This window comes from Staurois parvus, unplaced genomic scaffold (assembly GCF_062004578.1).
Source record: "Staurois parvus isolate SC_StPar_1 unplaced genomic scaffold, SC_StPar_1.0 ptg003095l, whole genome shotgun sequence".
NCBI classification, from domain to species: Eukaryota; Metazoa; Chordata; class Amphibia; order Anura; family Ranidae; genus Staurois; species Staurois parvus.
The window spans coordinates 49829-67586 of NW_028320891.1; positions in this window are offsets into that span (position 1 = coordinate 49829).

Genomic DNA, 17758 nt, shown 5'->3' on the forward strand with positions numbered 1-17758 from the left:
GAGCGGGCCTGTTTGTGGATTCCCTCAGCAGGGGACCAGACCGCAGGCGAGGGGGGTAAGGGGCTGCCTGTGTCAGGGACATGGAGGACTAGACCAGCTCCGTGACATCCCCCCCCCACACACACAGATTTGTCAGGAAACCTTTACTTTCCTTTCATAATTCACATTGTCTATGGGACACGATACTACAAAACACTCCCACTAATGCCGGCCATCGATTGCACACAGGATTTGGTAATTTGCACACACAAAAAAGTATTTTTCCTAACAAATTCATCCCAGGCCATGTTGCAAAAATGAACACACCCCAATGAAAGTCTTAGGCTGGCCATACACTATACAATTTTCTGTCCAATTTCCTTTAGATTTACCTTAAACTCTTCAGTGAAAGCCAGCCTAATTGGATACAACTGAAAGTGTTGTTAGGTTTGACCGCCTATTATATGGTTTTTGGTAAATCTAAACCAAAAATCTCAAGAAAATTGTATAATGTATGACCAGCCTCAGGAGCAAAGCTAAATTTTAGACCACAAAATCCAGGTGAGTCTAATTATTCATTAAACAGGCGTCCAGCCAGGGGCGGACTGACAACTCATGGGGCCCCCGGGGATTAGGGGATCATGGGGCCCCTGTGTCCTTGCCAAAACTCAAAAAAAGCCTATGAAAAAAGGTACCAGGGGCATCTCAAGGGGCCCCCAACTGACCCCGGGCCCTCGGGCAGTGCCCGAGTTTCCAAATGGTCAGTCCGCCCCTGCGTCCAGCATACTCATGCAATGGCACCACATGGAAGAGAAATGTGACAAGGCCTGAGAGAGAAGAATCATTCCTTGACACCAGAAAGGTGAAGGCTACAAGAAGATCCGCAAAGCTTTACTTATCGGTCAGCTGGAGCAAACGTGATACAAAAATCTAACAGAAATGGAACTGCAGCCATCTCACAGAGACGTCCAGGACTTCAATATGTCACCCAGACATAGGAGACAATGGGCAAGGAAAAACAAAGTTTCAGTTGACCAAAACAGGTCACATGTGTAGTGCTACTGTCACGGATCCCCCACACGACACGCCCACAGCGACTAGCCAACCGAGGCGCACGTGCGGCCGTGACTTGGGGTACGAGGGAATAAAGGGGACTTAACTTTGAATATATAAAACCGTATATAAGATCAGCCGTGATATCCTTCCACAGCCCGCACTACCTCTGCCCACCACCAGAGGGAGACTCCACTCCAATCCAGCTGGTCGACCACACACTAGCAGATACAAATCTTACATACAATCTGGTGCACTGATCAGAGTTGAGGACCAGCTTAGTAATTACACCCTTCTAGAGTCCCTCCAGCTACCTACAGCTTGAACCCCGGTGTTATCACCCCTCCACTGTCCACACCCCCCACACCAGACACACCACAAAAGGTAGCCTGCCAGCACCCAACAGTTTATCCGCAGAACGGTCTGCTGGGACACCCCACACACACAGATCTCCCTCTGGCCGATCTGTTACCTTTTACAATCTGCACGCAATCTGCCCACACACAGTGCAATTGCATACAGATTGGCAATGAGCTTGACCGAGCGTTTAAAGGCACTAAAATACAATACAATCTAATCTCTCCAATCTAATCTCTCCGGAGATATGAGCCCGAGCTTAAATACACAGAAGTCACTAATTAATTGTAAGATTTAATTTCCCGAAAGTGGGCGGAGCATAAAATATGTATAAAATATAAAAAGTTACAGAAATACAAAAAAATACAAGAAGACACACAAATGACTTCACTATAAAATAAAAGGGAATAAAACGTTTACCGAGATCTATCCTGCGACTGGTGCAAGTCAGGGCGTCAGCAATCCGTAAGTCAAATCGAACCGGCTCCATACGAATCACAAATGTCCCAATGCCCGGGTACTCCTTTTATGGGGATATGGATGTAGGCGGGACATTATTCCTCAGCCAATTGACCATGGGGGGCTGTTCCTGTACCCGCCCACAGGATGTTCTGGGTGCTAAACTGCCCAAGTTCAATCGGACTAAGACCGGCTTAAAACACCAAGTCGAGGATTGGATTTCCGATACCAGCGCATCGGCCCGATCGCGACAGTACCAAACACCATCTGACTGTCGCCATCCAGCGCCACCTAACCATTTTCTGCATTTTCCTGGCCTTCTACCTAATCCACAAATATGATTTTTAGGTGTCGGTGTGACGCACAGAGTGCCCCAACAGAAGGGAGTATGTTCATCTCTCTGCAACTAATATTTTAGCTTTTATGAGAGATGAAACATTCCCCTTTGATGTATGGAGACACTTTTAGCTCCCCAGACAGATCAGAGACCCCCCTGCTATCATGAAGCCGAAATGTCTGGAGCCACTTCCTTCTAAACCAGTTTCCCCAGAAGGTGACAAACTTATTAACACAAAGGTGTCACCTCCAGGAAGCCGGGCTTTTCAGCCGCTAATTGATGCCTCTGTGTCTGAGTACCTCTGACTGAATATACATCTTTAATGACAATGGAATGTCCCTCCAGTTACGATTACATATTGCTACTGATCACATCTTATCTACTCAAATCTGTACATTTATGTCACATGCACGTTACAGCTACCCTCTAAGGAGCCGCTGGATTTTGGGTCCCCTTATTCCTGCACAGCCAGTAAACACGCATTTCCTTAACTCTCTCACCTGGTCAGTAACCAGTCCAATGGGCTTGGGGTTTTTTTTTGTTGTTTTATTGAGGGGAAAACCACTTGGAGGGGGATAAGGGAATGCGGGACGCCCAATGTGACTCGGTAGAACAATCTGAGGACAAACTTCTTTTTCTATGTACACAAAATTACAAATCCAGGACTCTACTATGGAAGTGTGTAAAATCCGGGGACTTCCCTAGTCTGACCATACATGTGTGGGAGCCAACACTCGGGGGTCACCTAGGAATGCTCCAAATATATAATAGGAGGAGCTAATCCCGGGAAGGGATGAATCCGACACTCGGGGGTCACCTAGGAATGCTCCAAATATATAATAGGAGGAGCTAATCCCGGGAAGGGATGAATCCAACACTCGGGGGTCACCTAGGAATGCTCCAAATATATAATAGGAGGAGCTAATCCCGGGAAGGGATGAATCCAACACTCGGGGGTCACCTAGGAATGCTCCAAATATATAATAGGAGGAGCTAATCCCGGGAAGGGATGAATCCAACACTCGGGGGTCACCTAGGAATGCTCCCAATATAGAATAGGAGGAGCTAATCCCGGGAAGGGATGAATCCAACACTCGGGGGTCACCTAGGAATGCTCCAAATATATAATAGGAGGAGCTAATCCCGGGAAGGGATGAATCCAACACTCGGGGGTCACCTAGGAATGCTCCAAATATATAATAGGAGGAGCTAATCCCGGGAAGGGATGAATCCAACACTCGGGGGTCACCTAGGAATGCTCCAAATATATAATAGGAGGAGCTAATCCCGGGAAGGGATGAATCCAACACTCGGGGGTCACCTAGGAATGCTCCAAATATATAATAGGAGGAGCTAATCCCGGGAAGGGATGAATCCAACACAAGGAATGAATGAGGACATTCGGAACCAGAACTTTCCATCTCATGACCGACCATCAGATATTAATTAACAAATTCATCAATAAACCCCCAACTCCAGGAAAGTCTACAGATGTGGAGTCACTTCATTCCATGAATGCTGCTGAGGGACCGATCCCCGACAAGAGGACTGAGACCGACCTCAGAATGGAATGGAGTCCTAACAGAGGCCGAGAGAAGGTTCATCGTGCATTGTATAAGATACGGGCCCCGAGGAGACACTTTACCATCACCGGTGATACATTGTATAAGATACGGGCCCCGTGGAGACACTTTACTATCACCGGTGATACATTGTATAAGATACGGGCCCCGTGGAGACACTTTACCATCACCGGTGATACATTGTATAAGATACGGGCCCCGTGGAGACACTTTACTATCACTGGTGATACATTGTATAAGATACGGGCCCCGTGGAGACACTTTACTATCACTGGTGATACATTGTATAAGATACGGGCCCCGTGGGGACACTTTACTATCCCTGGTGATACATTGTATAAGATACGGGCCCCGTGGAGACACTTTACCATCACCGGTGATACATTGTATAAGATACGGGCCCCGTGGGGACACTTTACTATCACTGATGTTACATTGTATAAGATCCGGGCCTGTAACATAAATGTAAGATTCGAGTAGCTGAGATGTGATCAGCAGAAATATGTCATTGTATATCTAGCTTAGTTCCATGTTATTAAAGATCAGAGACATACGCCCACCAATCAGCGTTCAGTATTCGGTCAGAGACATACGCCCACCAATCAGCGTTCAGTATTCGGTCAGAGACATACGCCCTCCAATCAGCGTTCAGTATTCGGTCAGAGACATACGCCCTCCAATCAGAGTTCAGTATTCGGTCAGAGACATACGTCCTCCAATCAGCGTTCAGTATTCGGTCAGAGACATACGTCCACCAATCAGCGTTCAGTATTCGGTCAGAGACATACGTCCACCAATCAGCATTCAGTATTCGGTCAGAGACATACGCCCTCCAATCAGCGTTCAGTATTCGGCCAGAGACATACGCCCTCCAATCAGCGTTCAGTACTCGGTCAGAGACATACGCCCTCCAATCAGCGTTCAGTATTCGGTCAGAGACATACGTCCACCAATCAGCGTTCAGTATTCGGTCAGAGACATACGTCCTCCAATCAGCGTTCAGTATTCGGTCAGAGACATACGTCCACCAATCAGAGTTCAGTATTCGGTCAGAGACATACCTCTACCAATCAGCGTTCAGTATTCGGTCAGAGACATACGTCCACCAATCAGCGTTCAGTATTCGGTCAGAGACATACGCCCACCAATCAGCGTTCAGTATTCGGTCAGAGACATACGCCCACCAATCAGAGTTCAGTATTCGGTCAGAGACATACGCCCTCCAATCAGAGTTCAGTATTCGGTCAGAGAAATACGCCCTCCAATCAGAGTTCAGTATTCGGTCAGAGACATACGCCCTCCAATCAGCGTTCAGTATTCGGTCAGAGACATACGCCCACCAATCAGAGTTCAGTATTCGGTCAGAGACATACGCCCTCCAATCAGCGTTCAGTATTCGGTCAGAGACATACGTCCACCAATCAGCGTTCAGTATTCGGTCAGAGACATACGCCCACCAATCAGAGTTCAGTATTCGGTCAGAGACATACGTCCACCAATCAGCGTTCAGTATTCGGTCAGAGACATACGCCCACCAATCAGATTTCAGTATTCGGTCAGAGACATACGCCCTCCAATCAGAGTTCAGTATTCGGTCAGAGACATACGCCCACCAATCAGAGTTCAGTATTCGGTCAGAGACATACGCCCTCCAATCAGAGTTCAGTATTCGGTCAGAGAAATACGCCCACCAATCAGAGTTCAGTATTCGGTCAGAGACATACGCCCACCAATCAGAGTTCAGTATTCGGTCAGAGACATACGCCCTCCAATCAGCGTTCAGTATTCGGTCAGAGACATACGTCCTCCAATCAGCGTTCAGTATTCGGTCAGAGACATACGTTCACCAATCAGCGTTCAGTATTCGGTCAGAGACATACGTCTACCAATCAGCGTTCAGTATTCTGTCAGAGACATACGTCCACCAATCAGCGTTCAGTATTCGGTCAGAGACATACGCCCACCAATCAGCGTTCAGTATTCGGTCAGAGACATACGCCCACCAATCAGAGTTCAGTATTCGGTCAGAGACATACGCCCACCAATCAGAGTTCAGTATTCGGTCAGAGACATACGTCCTCCAATCAGCGTTCAGTATTCGGTCAGAGACATACGCCCTCCAATCAGAGTTCAGTATTCGGTCAGAGACATACGTCCTCCAATCAGCATTCAGTATTCAGTCAAAGACATACGTTCACCAATCAGCGTTCAGTATTCAGTCAGAGACATACGTCTTGCAATCAGCATTCAGTATTCAGTCATCAGTATTCGGTCAGAGACATACGCCCTCCAATCAGCGTTCAGTATTCGGTCAGAGACATACGTCCACCAATTAGTATCTGAAAGGACAGAGCAGCTTCTAGGCTGGAGGTGACACCTAGATGCCAATAAAACGTTGTCACCTACTGTATGTAGTCACAGTTTGCCACCTTCTAGAAATCTAAAAAGAAGAGCTCCAGCCATTTCAGCTTCGGGAAGCAGCAGGAGACCAGGAGAGGGGACAAGGAGGAGACCAGGAGGGGGGACAAGGAGGAGACCAGGAGAGGGGACAAGGAGGAGACCAGGAGAGGGGACAAGGAGGAGACCAGGAGGGGGGACAAGGAGGAGACCAGGAGAGGGGACAAGGAGGAGACCAGGAGAGGGGACAAGGAGGAGACCAGGAGAGGGGACAAGGAGGAGACCAGGAGGGGGGACAAGGAGGAGACCAGGAGGGGGGACAAGGAGGAGACCAGGAGAGGGGACAAGGAGGAGACCAGGAGAGGGGACAAGGAGGAGACCAGGAGGGGGGACAAGGAGGAGACCAGGAGGGGGGACAAGGAGGAGACCAGGAGAGGGGACAAGGAGGAGACCAGGAGGGGGGACAAGGAGGAGACCAGGAGAGGGGACAAGGAGGAGACCAGGAGAGGGGACAAGGAGGAGACCAGGAGAGGGGACAAGGAGGAGACCAGGAGGGGGGACAAGGAGGAGACCAGGAGAGGGGACAAGGAGGAGACCAGGAGAGGGGACAAGGAGGAGACCAGGAGAGGGGACAAGGAGGAGACCAGGAGAGGGGACAAGGAGGAGACCAGGAGGGGGGACAAGGAGGAGACCAGGAGAGGGGACAAGGAAGAGACCAGGAGAGGGGACAAGGAGGAGACCAGGAGGGGGGACAAGGAGGAGACCAGGAGAGGGGACAAGGAGGAGACCAGGAGGGGGGACAAGGAGGAGACCAGGAGGGGGGACAAGGAGGAGACCAGGAGAGGGGACAAGGAGGAGACCAGGAGAGGGGACAAGGAGGAGACCAGGAGAGGGGACAAGGAGGAGACCAGGAGAGGGGACAAGGAGGAGACCAGGAGGGGGGACAAGGAGGAGACCAGGAGAGGGGACAAGGAGGAGACCAGGAGGGGGGACAAGGAGGAGACCAGGAGAGGGGACAAGGAGGAGACCAGGAGGGGGGACAAGGAGGAGACCAGGAGAGGGGACAAGGAGGAGACCAGGAGAGGGGACAAGGAGGAGACCAGGAGGGGGGACAAGGAGGAGACCAGGAGAGGGGACAAGGAGGAGACCAGGAGAGGGGACAAGGAGGAGACCAGGAGGGGGGACAAGGAGGAGACCAGGAGAGGGGACAAGGAGGAGACCAGGAGAGGGGACAAGGAGGAGACCAGGAGAGGGGACAAGGAGGAGACCAGGAGGGGGGACAAGGAGGAGACCAGGAGAGGGGACAAGGAGGAGACCAGGAGAGGGGACAAGGAGGAGACCAGGAGAGGGGACAAGGAGGAGACCAGGAGGGGGGACAAGGAGGAGACCAGGAGAGGGGACAAGGAGGAGACCAGGAGGGGGGACAAGGAGGAGACCAGGAGAGGGGACAAGGAGGAGACCAGGAGGGGGGACAAGGAGGAGACCAGGAGAGGGGACAAGGAGGAGACCAGGAGAGGGGACAAGGAGGAGACCAGGAGGGGGGACAAGGAGGAGACCAGGAGAGGGGACAAGGAGGAGACCAGGAGAGGGGTCAAGGAGGAGACCAGGAGAGGGGACAAGGAGGAGACCAGGAGGGGGGACAAGGAGGAGACCAGGAGAGGGGACAAGGAGGAGACCAGGAGGGGGGACAAGGAGGAGACCAGGAGGGGGGACAAGGAGGAGACCAGGAGAGGGGACAAGGAGGAGACCAGGAGAGGGGACAAGGAGGAGATCAGGAGGGGGGACAAGGAGGAGACCAGGAGAGGGGACAAGGAGGAGACCAGGAGAGGGGACAAGGAGGAGACCAGGAGGGGGGACAAGGAGGAGACCAGGAGAGGGGACAAGGAGGAGACCAGGAGAGGGGACAAGGAGGAGACCAGGAGGGGGGACAAGGAGGAGACCAGGAGAGGGGACAAGGAGGAGACCAGGAGGGGGACAAGGAGGAGACCAGGAGAGGGGACAAGGAGGAGACCAGGAGGGGGGACAAGGAGGAGACCAGGAGGGGGGACAAGGAGGAGACCAGGAGAGGGGACAAGGAGGAGACCAGGAGAGGGGACAAGGAGGAGATCAGGAGGGGGGACAAGGAGGAGACCAGGAGAGGGGACAAGGAGGAGACCAGGAGAGGGGACAAGGAGGAGACCAGGAGGGGGGACAAGGAGGAGACCAGGAGAGGGGACAAGGAGGAGACCAGGAGAGGGGACAAGGAGGAGACCAGGAGGGGGGACAAGGAGGAGACCAGGAGAGGGGACAAGGAGGAGACCAGGAGGGGGGACAAGGAGGAGACCAGGAGAGGGGACAAGGAGGAGACCAGGAGAGGGGACAAGGAGGAGACCAGGAGAGGGGACAAGGAGGAGACCAGGAGGGGGGACAAGGAGGAGACCAGGAGAGGGGACAAGGAGGAGACCAGGAGGGGGGACAAGGAGGAGACCAGGAGAGGGGACAAGGAGGAGACCAGGAGAGGGGACAAGGAGGAGACCAGGAGAGGGGACAAGGAGGAGACCAGGAGAGGGGACAAGGAGGAGACCAGGAGGGGGGACAAGGAGGAGACCAGGAGAGGGGACAAGGAGGAGACCAGGAGAGGGGACAAGGAGGAGACCAGGAGGGGGGACAAGGAGGAGACCAGGAGAGGGGACAAGGAGGAGACCAGGAGAGGGGACAAGGAGGAGACCAGGAGGGGGGACAAGGAGGAGACCAGGAGAGGGGACAAGGAGGAGACCAGGAGGGGGGACAAGGAGGAGACCAGGAGAGGGGACAAGGAGGAGACCAGGAGAGGGGACAAGGAGGAGACCAGGAGGGGGGACAAGGAGGAGACCAGGAGGGGGGAAAAGGAGGAGACCAGGAGTGGCTCTGACCTGTCTGGGAGCTCTGACTTACATCAGCAGATCAAAGGAGTGTGTTTCATCTCTCATAAAAGCTAAAATATTAGTTGCAGAGATGAAAATACTTCCTTCTGATTGGACACTCTGTAGGCTACATCTGCATATAAAAACCATATTTGTAGCCCCTGTAGAATCCCAGAGAAATGCAGAAAACGGTTATATGGCGCCTGATTGCGACAGCTGAACAGTGATTGGTACTGTCGCGATCGGACTGATGCGCTGGTGTCGGAAATTCTATCCTCGACTTGGTGATTCAAACCGTTTCTGGTCCAATCGACTTTGGGCATTTCAGCACCCAGAACATTCTGTGGGCGGGTACAGGAACACCTATGCTAAAGATAGTTATTAAGAGGTTGTAGAATAAATTATCGTATCACCCAATATATGGTCTCCATTCAGTAGCCAAAAAAGGCATGCAAAAAAAGGGGATTTGTGAAAAGAGATTCACAGAAAAAGCGGCTACATAATGAACAGAATGTGACACTCAGAAAAATTTCCAAAAATGATACTTTATTACACATATAGATATGACATGTGGGCAGTCGCCCTGGTTTACCATCACCTCAGTAAGAGACAATACACACAGACCTAAAACCATATAAAATGACACCAAGACCGGTCTGAATGCATGTGCAACAGAGAAAATGACTACAAGAGTCTAAAGTCTCTGTAGCACAAACGCATCGGTGAACACTTCCCAAAGGAGGTGTATCCAAAAATTATACCCTAGGTATATAATGAAACAGGTTATAATATGTAGACTGAGCTCCTACCAGAATGGTTATATCCCAACCAGGGAATTACAAAAAATATACTATGGATATACAGTGGGGATGGAAAGTTTGGGCACCCCAGCTAAAAATGTGTATTAATGTGCATAAAGAAGCCAAGGAAAGATGGAAAAATCTCCAAAAGGCATCAAATTACAGATTAGACATTCTTATAATATGTCAACAAAAGTTAGATTTTATTTCCATCATTTACACTTTCAAAATAACAGAAAACAAAAAAATGGCGTCTGCAAAAGTTTGGGCCCCCTGCAGAATTTATAGCATGCACTGCCCCCTTTGCCAAGCTGAGACCTGCCAGTGTCATGGATTGTTCTCAATCATCGTCTGGGAAGACCAGGTGATGTCAATCTCAAAGGTTTTAAATGCCCCGACTCATCTGACCTTGCCCCAACAATCAGCACCATGGGTTCTTCTAAGCAGTTGTCTAGAAAACTGAAACTGAAAATAGTTGACGCTCACAAAGCTGGAGAAGGCTATAAGAAGATAGCAAAGCGTTTTCAGATGTCAATATCCTCTGTTCGGAATGTAATTAAGAAATGGCAGTCATCAGGAACAGTGGAAGTTAAAGCAAGATCTGGAAGACCAAGAAAAATATCAGACAGAACAGCTCGCAGGATTGTGAGAAAAACAATTGAAAACCCACGCTTGACGGCACGATCCCTCCAGAAAGATCTGGCAGACACTGGAGTTGTGGTCACTATTCCACTATAAAGAGATACTTGTACAAATATGGTCTTCATGGAAGAGTCATCAGAAGAAAACCTCTTCTACGTCCTCACCACAAAAATCATCGTTTGAACTTTGCAAATGAACATATAGACAAGCCTGATGCATTTTGGAAACAAGTTCTGTGGACCGATGAGGTTAAAATTGAACTTTTTGGCCGGAATGAGGAAAGGTACGTTTGGAGAAGAAGGGGCACAGAATTGAATGAAAAGAACCTCTGCCCAACTGTGAAGCATGGGGTTGGATCAATCATGCTTTGGGGTTGTGTTGCAGCCAGTGGCACAGGGAACATCTCACCAGTAGAAGGAAAAATGGATTCAATAAAATCTCAGCAAATTTTGGATGGTAACTTGATGCCATCTGTGAAAAAGCTGAAGTTAAAGAGAGGATGGCTTCTACAAATGGATAATGATCCTAAACACACCTGGAAATCCACGGGGGATTACATCAAGAGGCGTAAACTGAAGGTTTTGCCATGGCCTTCACAATCTCCTGACCTCAACATCATTGAAATTCTATGGATAGACCTTCAAAGAGCCGTGCGTGACAGACAGCCCAGAAATCTCAAAGAACTGGAAGACTTTTGTAAGGAAGAATGGGCAAAGATACCTCAAACAAGAATTGAAAGACTCTTGGCTGGCTACAAAAAGTGTTTACAAGCCGTGATACTTGCCAAAGGGGGCAGTACAAGATATTAACTCTGCAGGGGGCCCAAACTTTTGCAGACGCCATTTTTTTTGTTTTCTGTTATTTTGAAAGTGTAAATGATGGAAATAAAATCTAACTTTTGTTGACATATTATAAGAATGTCTAATCTTTAATTTGATGCCTTTTGGAGATTTTTCCATCTTTCCTTGGCTTCTTTATGCACATTAATACACATTTGTAGCTGGGGGGCCCAAACTTTCCATCCCCACTGTAAGTATCACATGTATGCAATGCAGCAAGCACAGTATGCGTCAAAAAGAGAAAAGCATGCCTCTAGGCCTATATGAAAAAAGACATTATGTCATATATATGATGCAGTACAATCCTGTGCCGGCACAAGTGGTTGGGGCCCCTTCATCTGTAATGTAAACAGCTGTTTCCTAGGGCTCTTGAAATGAGAATAAGCCCCATTTGTTCCCAGGATTGAGGAAAAGATGCAAAAAGCAGCACACTGCTTGAAATGGTTTTGTTATGATCCACCAGGTGGTGCCTCAGGCTGCCAACTGACAGAACTACTCAGAGCGTGGGGTCTAAGCCCGGGCTGTGCTTTCACCAGAGCCCCTGATGGTGGGGATGGACTTGAAACAGTCCCGGGCCAGGTCACGACCTCCGAGCAGGCCCGCCAGTGGCTGAGGAGACCCTTGGGGACAGGTACCGGGAGAGCCAGATATGAAGAGGATGGCGGCCCCAGCAGGGTAGTAACGGATTGTGGGCCCGTGGGGGTAAGCGGGGTACAGAATCGGTAGGCGAGAGTAGTCGGGTCACACGCAGGGTCAGCAGGGAAGTCAATCCGTAGAATGGTCAGGGCAATCCGGGTCAAACGCAGGAGCAGGCAGAATAGTCAGGACAATCCGGGTCAAAACGCAGGAGCAGGCAGCGTAGTCAGGACAATCCGGGTCAAACGCAGGAGCAGGCAGAATAGTCAGGGTCAATCAGGGTCACAGGATAGGTGCAGGAACTCAGGATCACAGAAGACCTTGCGGCAATCTGTGACAGTGCAGGGCATCTTTAAATAGTGCGCCCTGCACTGTCATTGGCCGGCTAGGACGCGCCCCCAGCTGTCATTGGACGCCTGAGGCGCGCCCGCGGCTCCTACTGCGCATGCGCGGCGTCCTGTCATCTGCGGCTCGCCGGGACCTAGTGCCCGTGTCCCGGCGCGAGCCGCCGCCACTGCGCATGCGCGAGGGACGGAGCCGCGATCGCGGACCCTGGAGCCGTGGTCCCTGACAGGTTTCTTCACCACTACATGTGGACTACATACCACTTTCAGTAAGAAAAACAAGACACATCCCAAAAGATCTTCTGCCTGTTGCAATATACGTGGTGTAACTTGTTTCCTATATAAAGCACCGTGATGTCCCCATCCTGTAGTGAAACAATTAATATGTGGAAAGTCACTGAGAGAGCTTACACTCTATATAGGATGTATAGGTCATATAGGTCACAGAGGACCATATATCTAATGTCCTGTAACAGTCCACTCACCACCTGTGCAATGGATAATAGGAAAGGAAAGGATGTCCTTCATAGGTACTGCCATACAAGGCCAGGGAGGCCAAGGAACCACCGCTGACATCCGCCGATATACCGCGGGTTCCAGCCCCTTCTTGGCGCCTGTGCTGCTTAGGCTTGCCTCATGGCATGTGAAGATGGCTTCCTCCTTGTAGGCCAGCGTGCGTTCCACCTAGTGCGCATGACCGGAAGTGACGTATCTGACGTATGACGTCAACGCGTTTCGCCGATGGGCGTATCTCACTCAGCTTCGTCAGGACCAGAAGGACCTGCGTTCCGCACGCTGACCTACAAGGAGGAAGCCATCTTCACGTGCCATGAGGCAAGCCTAAGCAGCACAGGCGCCCTTTTGGCTAAGATCAAGTGTAGTATCTGTTCTTATCAGTGTCCAGTGGGGGTGCTCCCGGCCATTCTAGCTTTGCGGGGATGGTTGTTGTATAGTACCCTCACTGGTAGGATGGGGGTCCGGAAGGCTAGTACCGGGGGGACAGAAACCGGGGAGCGCCACGAGTATAAGCTGGGGCCCCGGGAGTAATTCCTCTGAGAAGACTGGAAAGACCCAGTACCTCCTGATTTGGACGGATCTACCTTGGCCTGGCCTGGGGCTGGGGACGCAAAAAGTCCGCAAACTCAGTGCCCCCTGAGTAGTCGCCTCAGGGGTGTCACTAGTAACACTTGGGTGTGGGACCCCACGGTGTGAAGATGACACATGGCCACTGTTTTTCACTTCTTTTTGCACAGCGCCCTAAGGACCAGGTCTTTTGGCTAAGTCCGGGGCAATTTTTGCTACAGGCCTCAGGGCCCGGTCTGTGCACTATTAGGCACGGTACCACTTTTTTATTTTTTATTTATTTACCACTCCCACGTTTTGTCACTTTTTCTGTTGCTTATGTGTGTGTTTTTCACGGATGGAGGGTGTGGGTCCTCGGGCCTTCCCTGAAGTCTAGGGGGAGGATGTGTGGCCCTACGGTTCCTTCCTCCCCTGATCCCTAGGGGGGTTTTCTCTTCGGGAGAACCCCCTGGCCTAGTACTGGATGTCCGGCTTCGGCTGGGCATAAGGAACGGTGGTCCACCAGGCCTTTTGGCCAGGAGGACCAAATGGGAACCTTGTCCCCGTCAGGAGCTTCGTGCCCTGGGGGATCGGGCGAACGGTCCAACCCTTTCGGGGGTAGGACAAACACACCCCTAAGTGCACTTTTTCGTGTGGTGTTCGCACTTGCACTTTTTTTTTGTGATCACTTACGGGTTTTTCGTTGTAGTTTGCACGTTTGCGGACTTTAAAAAAAAAAAACAGGCGCCAAGAAGGGGCTGGAACCCGCGGTATATCGGCGGATGTCAGCGGTGGTTCCCTGGCCTCCCTGGCCTTGTATGGCAGTACCTATGAAGGACATTCTTTCCTCTCCTATTATCCATTGCACAGGTGGTGAGTGGACTGTTACAGGACATTAGATATATGGTCCTCTGTGATCTATATGACCTATACATCCTATATAGAGTGTAAGCTCTCTCAGTGACTTCCCACATATTAATTGTTTCACTACAGGATGGGGACATCACGGTGCTTTGTATAGGAAACAAGTTACACCACGTATATTGAAACAGGCAGAAGATCTTTTGGGATGTGTCTTGTTTTTCTTACTGAAAGTGGTGTGTAGTCCACATGTAGTGGTGAAGAAACCATTTCAAGCAGTGTGCTGCTTTTTGCATCTTTTCCTCAATCCTGGGAACAAATGGGGCTTATTCTCATTTCAAGAGCCCTAGGAAACAGCTGTTTACGTTACAGATGAAGGGGCCCCAACCACTTGTGCCGGCACAGGAATGTACTGCATCATATATATGACATAATGTCTTTTTTCATATAGGCCTAGAGGCATGCTTTTCTCTTTTTGACGCTGTCATGGAAATTTTGTATTGTTGGTCGAACTTTAAATGTGTCATATATTCGTGTTATTCATATGTCTCTCGTGTGGCTTAATTAAAGCTCTGAAGGCTGCAATTGGGCCATGCGCATGTACAATGTATGTATTACAGTACTCAGCTTGGTAATGGATGAGATGGCAGATCTGCGCTTATAGACCGGCGTGTATACCACCACGGCATTCCATGCGAATGCTGCTGTCAGTAGACCGTGGGCCTGTATCCGCATATCAGCAGCATGGTACCACGTGGGCTTCATAACGCAAGGCGCCAAGCGGTGTGAACTCCACGTGTAGGCTTATGCATATCTTACAACCCATTACTAATCTGAACTGTATCCGGATGGATGTGTTTTAATAAAGATCGTATCGGGCCCATCCAGGTACAGACTGATATTTTTAGGAGATGCTTGTGCAGAGAATTTACATACCAATAGAAGCTAGTAGGACAGGAAATATGACCTCAGATGGCTCATAGGGGGGAAGGGGAGGAAGTCTGATGACCTCAGAAGACTCATGGGGGAGGACCAGTGATAGATAATAGGAAAGGCTATGCTCCAATTGGAATGTACATCCTCTGTATAGGCATTCCCCATTGCATTGTTCGGTGGGAGGGGATTGACTTTATTCATGTGGGGGGCATGTGTGTATTTTTAATAAAACAGAGAGCTGGGTCTAAAATAAGCCCTTATGTGGATTGCAACCATCCTGAGAGTGTCGTGTGATCATTCTAGGGTAACGGAGCTCCAATTCTCCCACATCTCAACAGAACCAAAGTATTTGGAGGGGCAGGAATCGTGTAGTTTAGCTGCAGTCGTGGTAAGCGGGATTCGCACAGCTTTATGGGGGATTTCTGCGCATCCAACTGCGAGTACTCACGGTAAGGAGAAATTCGTTAAAGCGAATTTCCAAGACAACGCATACTGTGCTTGCTGCATTGCATACATGTGATACTTATATCCATAGTATATTTTTTGTAATTCCCTGGTTGGGATATAACCATTCTGGTAGGAGCTCAGTCTACATATTATAACCTGTTTCATGATATACCTATGGTATAATTTTTGGACACACCTCCTTTGGGAAGTGTTCACCGATGCGTTTGTGCTACAGGGACTTTAGACTCTTGTAGTCATTTTCTCTGTTGCACATGTATTCAGACCGGTCTTGGTGTCATTTTATATGGTTTTAGGTCTGTGTGTATTGTCTCTTACTGAGGTGATGGTAAACCAGGGCGACTGCCCACATGTCATATCTACATATGTGTAGTAAAGCATCATTTTTGGAAATTTTTCTGAGTGTCACATTCTGTTCACTATGTAGCCGCTTTTTCTGTGAATCTCTTTTCACAAATCCCCTTTTTTTGGGTACAGGAACACCCCCCAGGGTTGATTGGCCGAGGACTAATGTCCCGCCTACGTCCATATCCCCATAAATTGAAGACCCTGAGACATGGACGTTGTGATTGGTATGGAGCCGGTCCTATCGACTGACGTATCACGGACTTTCCCTGACTTGCACCAGTCGCAGGATAGATCTCGGTAAAAGTTTTATTCCCCTTTATTTTATAGTGAAATCATTTGGGTCTTCTTGTATTTTTTGTATTTCTGTAACTTTTTATATGTTGTACATATTTTATGCTCCGCCCACTTCGGGAAATTAAATCTTAAAATTAATAAGTGACTTCTGTGTATGTAAGCTCGGGCTCATATCTCCGGAGAGATTGGATTGGATTGCAGTGTCTTTATATGCTCGGTCAAGCTCATTGCCAATCTGTATGCAATCGCCCTGTGTGTGGGCAGATTGTAAAGGAAACAGATCGGCCAGACGGAGATCTGTGTGTGTCCCAGCAGGCCAGTAAAGCTGTTGGGTGGTGGCAGACTACCGTTTGTGGTGTGTCTGGTGTGGGGGGGGTGTGGACAGTGGAAGAGTGATAACACCGGGGTTCAAGCTGTAGGGACTCTAGAAGGGTGTGATTGCTAAACTGCTCCTCAACCCTAATTGTGCACCAGATTGTATATAAGATTTGTATCTGCCTGTGTGTGTGGTCAGCCAGTTGGATTGGAGTGGAGTCTCCCTCTAGTGGTGGCCAAGAGGTAGTGTCATGGCTGATCGTATATATTCAAAGGTTAGTTCCCCTCATTCCCTCTTTACCCCGAGTCACGGCCACACGTGTGCGCCTTGGTTAGCTAGTCGCTGTGGGCGTGTGGGTTGGATCCGTGACACCTCCATCCCTCTCTCTCTCTATCCCTCCCTCTCTCCATCCATCCATCCCTCTCTCCATCCATCCCTCCTCCCTCTCTCCATTCCATCCTTCCTCCCTCTCTCCATTCCTCCATCCATCCATCCCTCCTCCTCTCCATTCCTCCATCCATCCCTCCTCCTCTCCATTCCTCCATCCATCCATCCCTCCCTCTCTCCATCCATCCCTCCTCCTCTCCATCCATCCCTCCCTCTCTCCATTTCTCCATCCATCCCTCCCTCTCTCCATCCATCCATCCCTCCTCCCTCTCTCTATCCATCCCTCCCTCTCGCCATCACTCTCTCCATCCATCCTTCCTCCCTCTCTCCATCCATCCATCCCTCCCTCTCTCCATCCCTCCCTCTCTCCTTCCATCCATCCCTCCCTCCCTCTCTCCATCCATCCATCCCTCTCTCCATCCATCCCTCCTCCCTCTCTCCATCCATCCCTCTCTCCATCCATCCATCCCTCCCTCTCTCCATCCATCCCTCTCTCCATCCATCCATCCCTCCCTCTCTCCATCCATCCATCTCTCCATCCATCCCTCCCTCTCTCCATTCCTCCCTCCCTCTCTCCATCGCTCTCTCCATCCCTCCCTCTCTCCATCCATCCATCCCTCCCTCCCTCTCTCCATTCCTCCATCTCTCCCTCCCTCTCTCCATTCCTCCATCCATCCCTCCTCCCTCTCTCCATCCATCCCTCCCTCCATTCCTCCATCCCTCCCTCCCTCTCTCCATTCCTCCATCCATCCCTCCTCCCTCTCTCCATCCATCCCTCCAT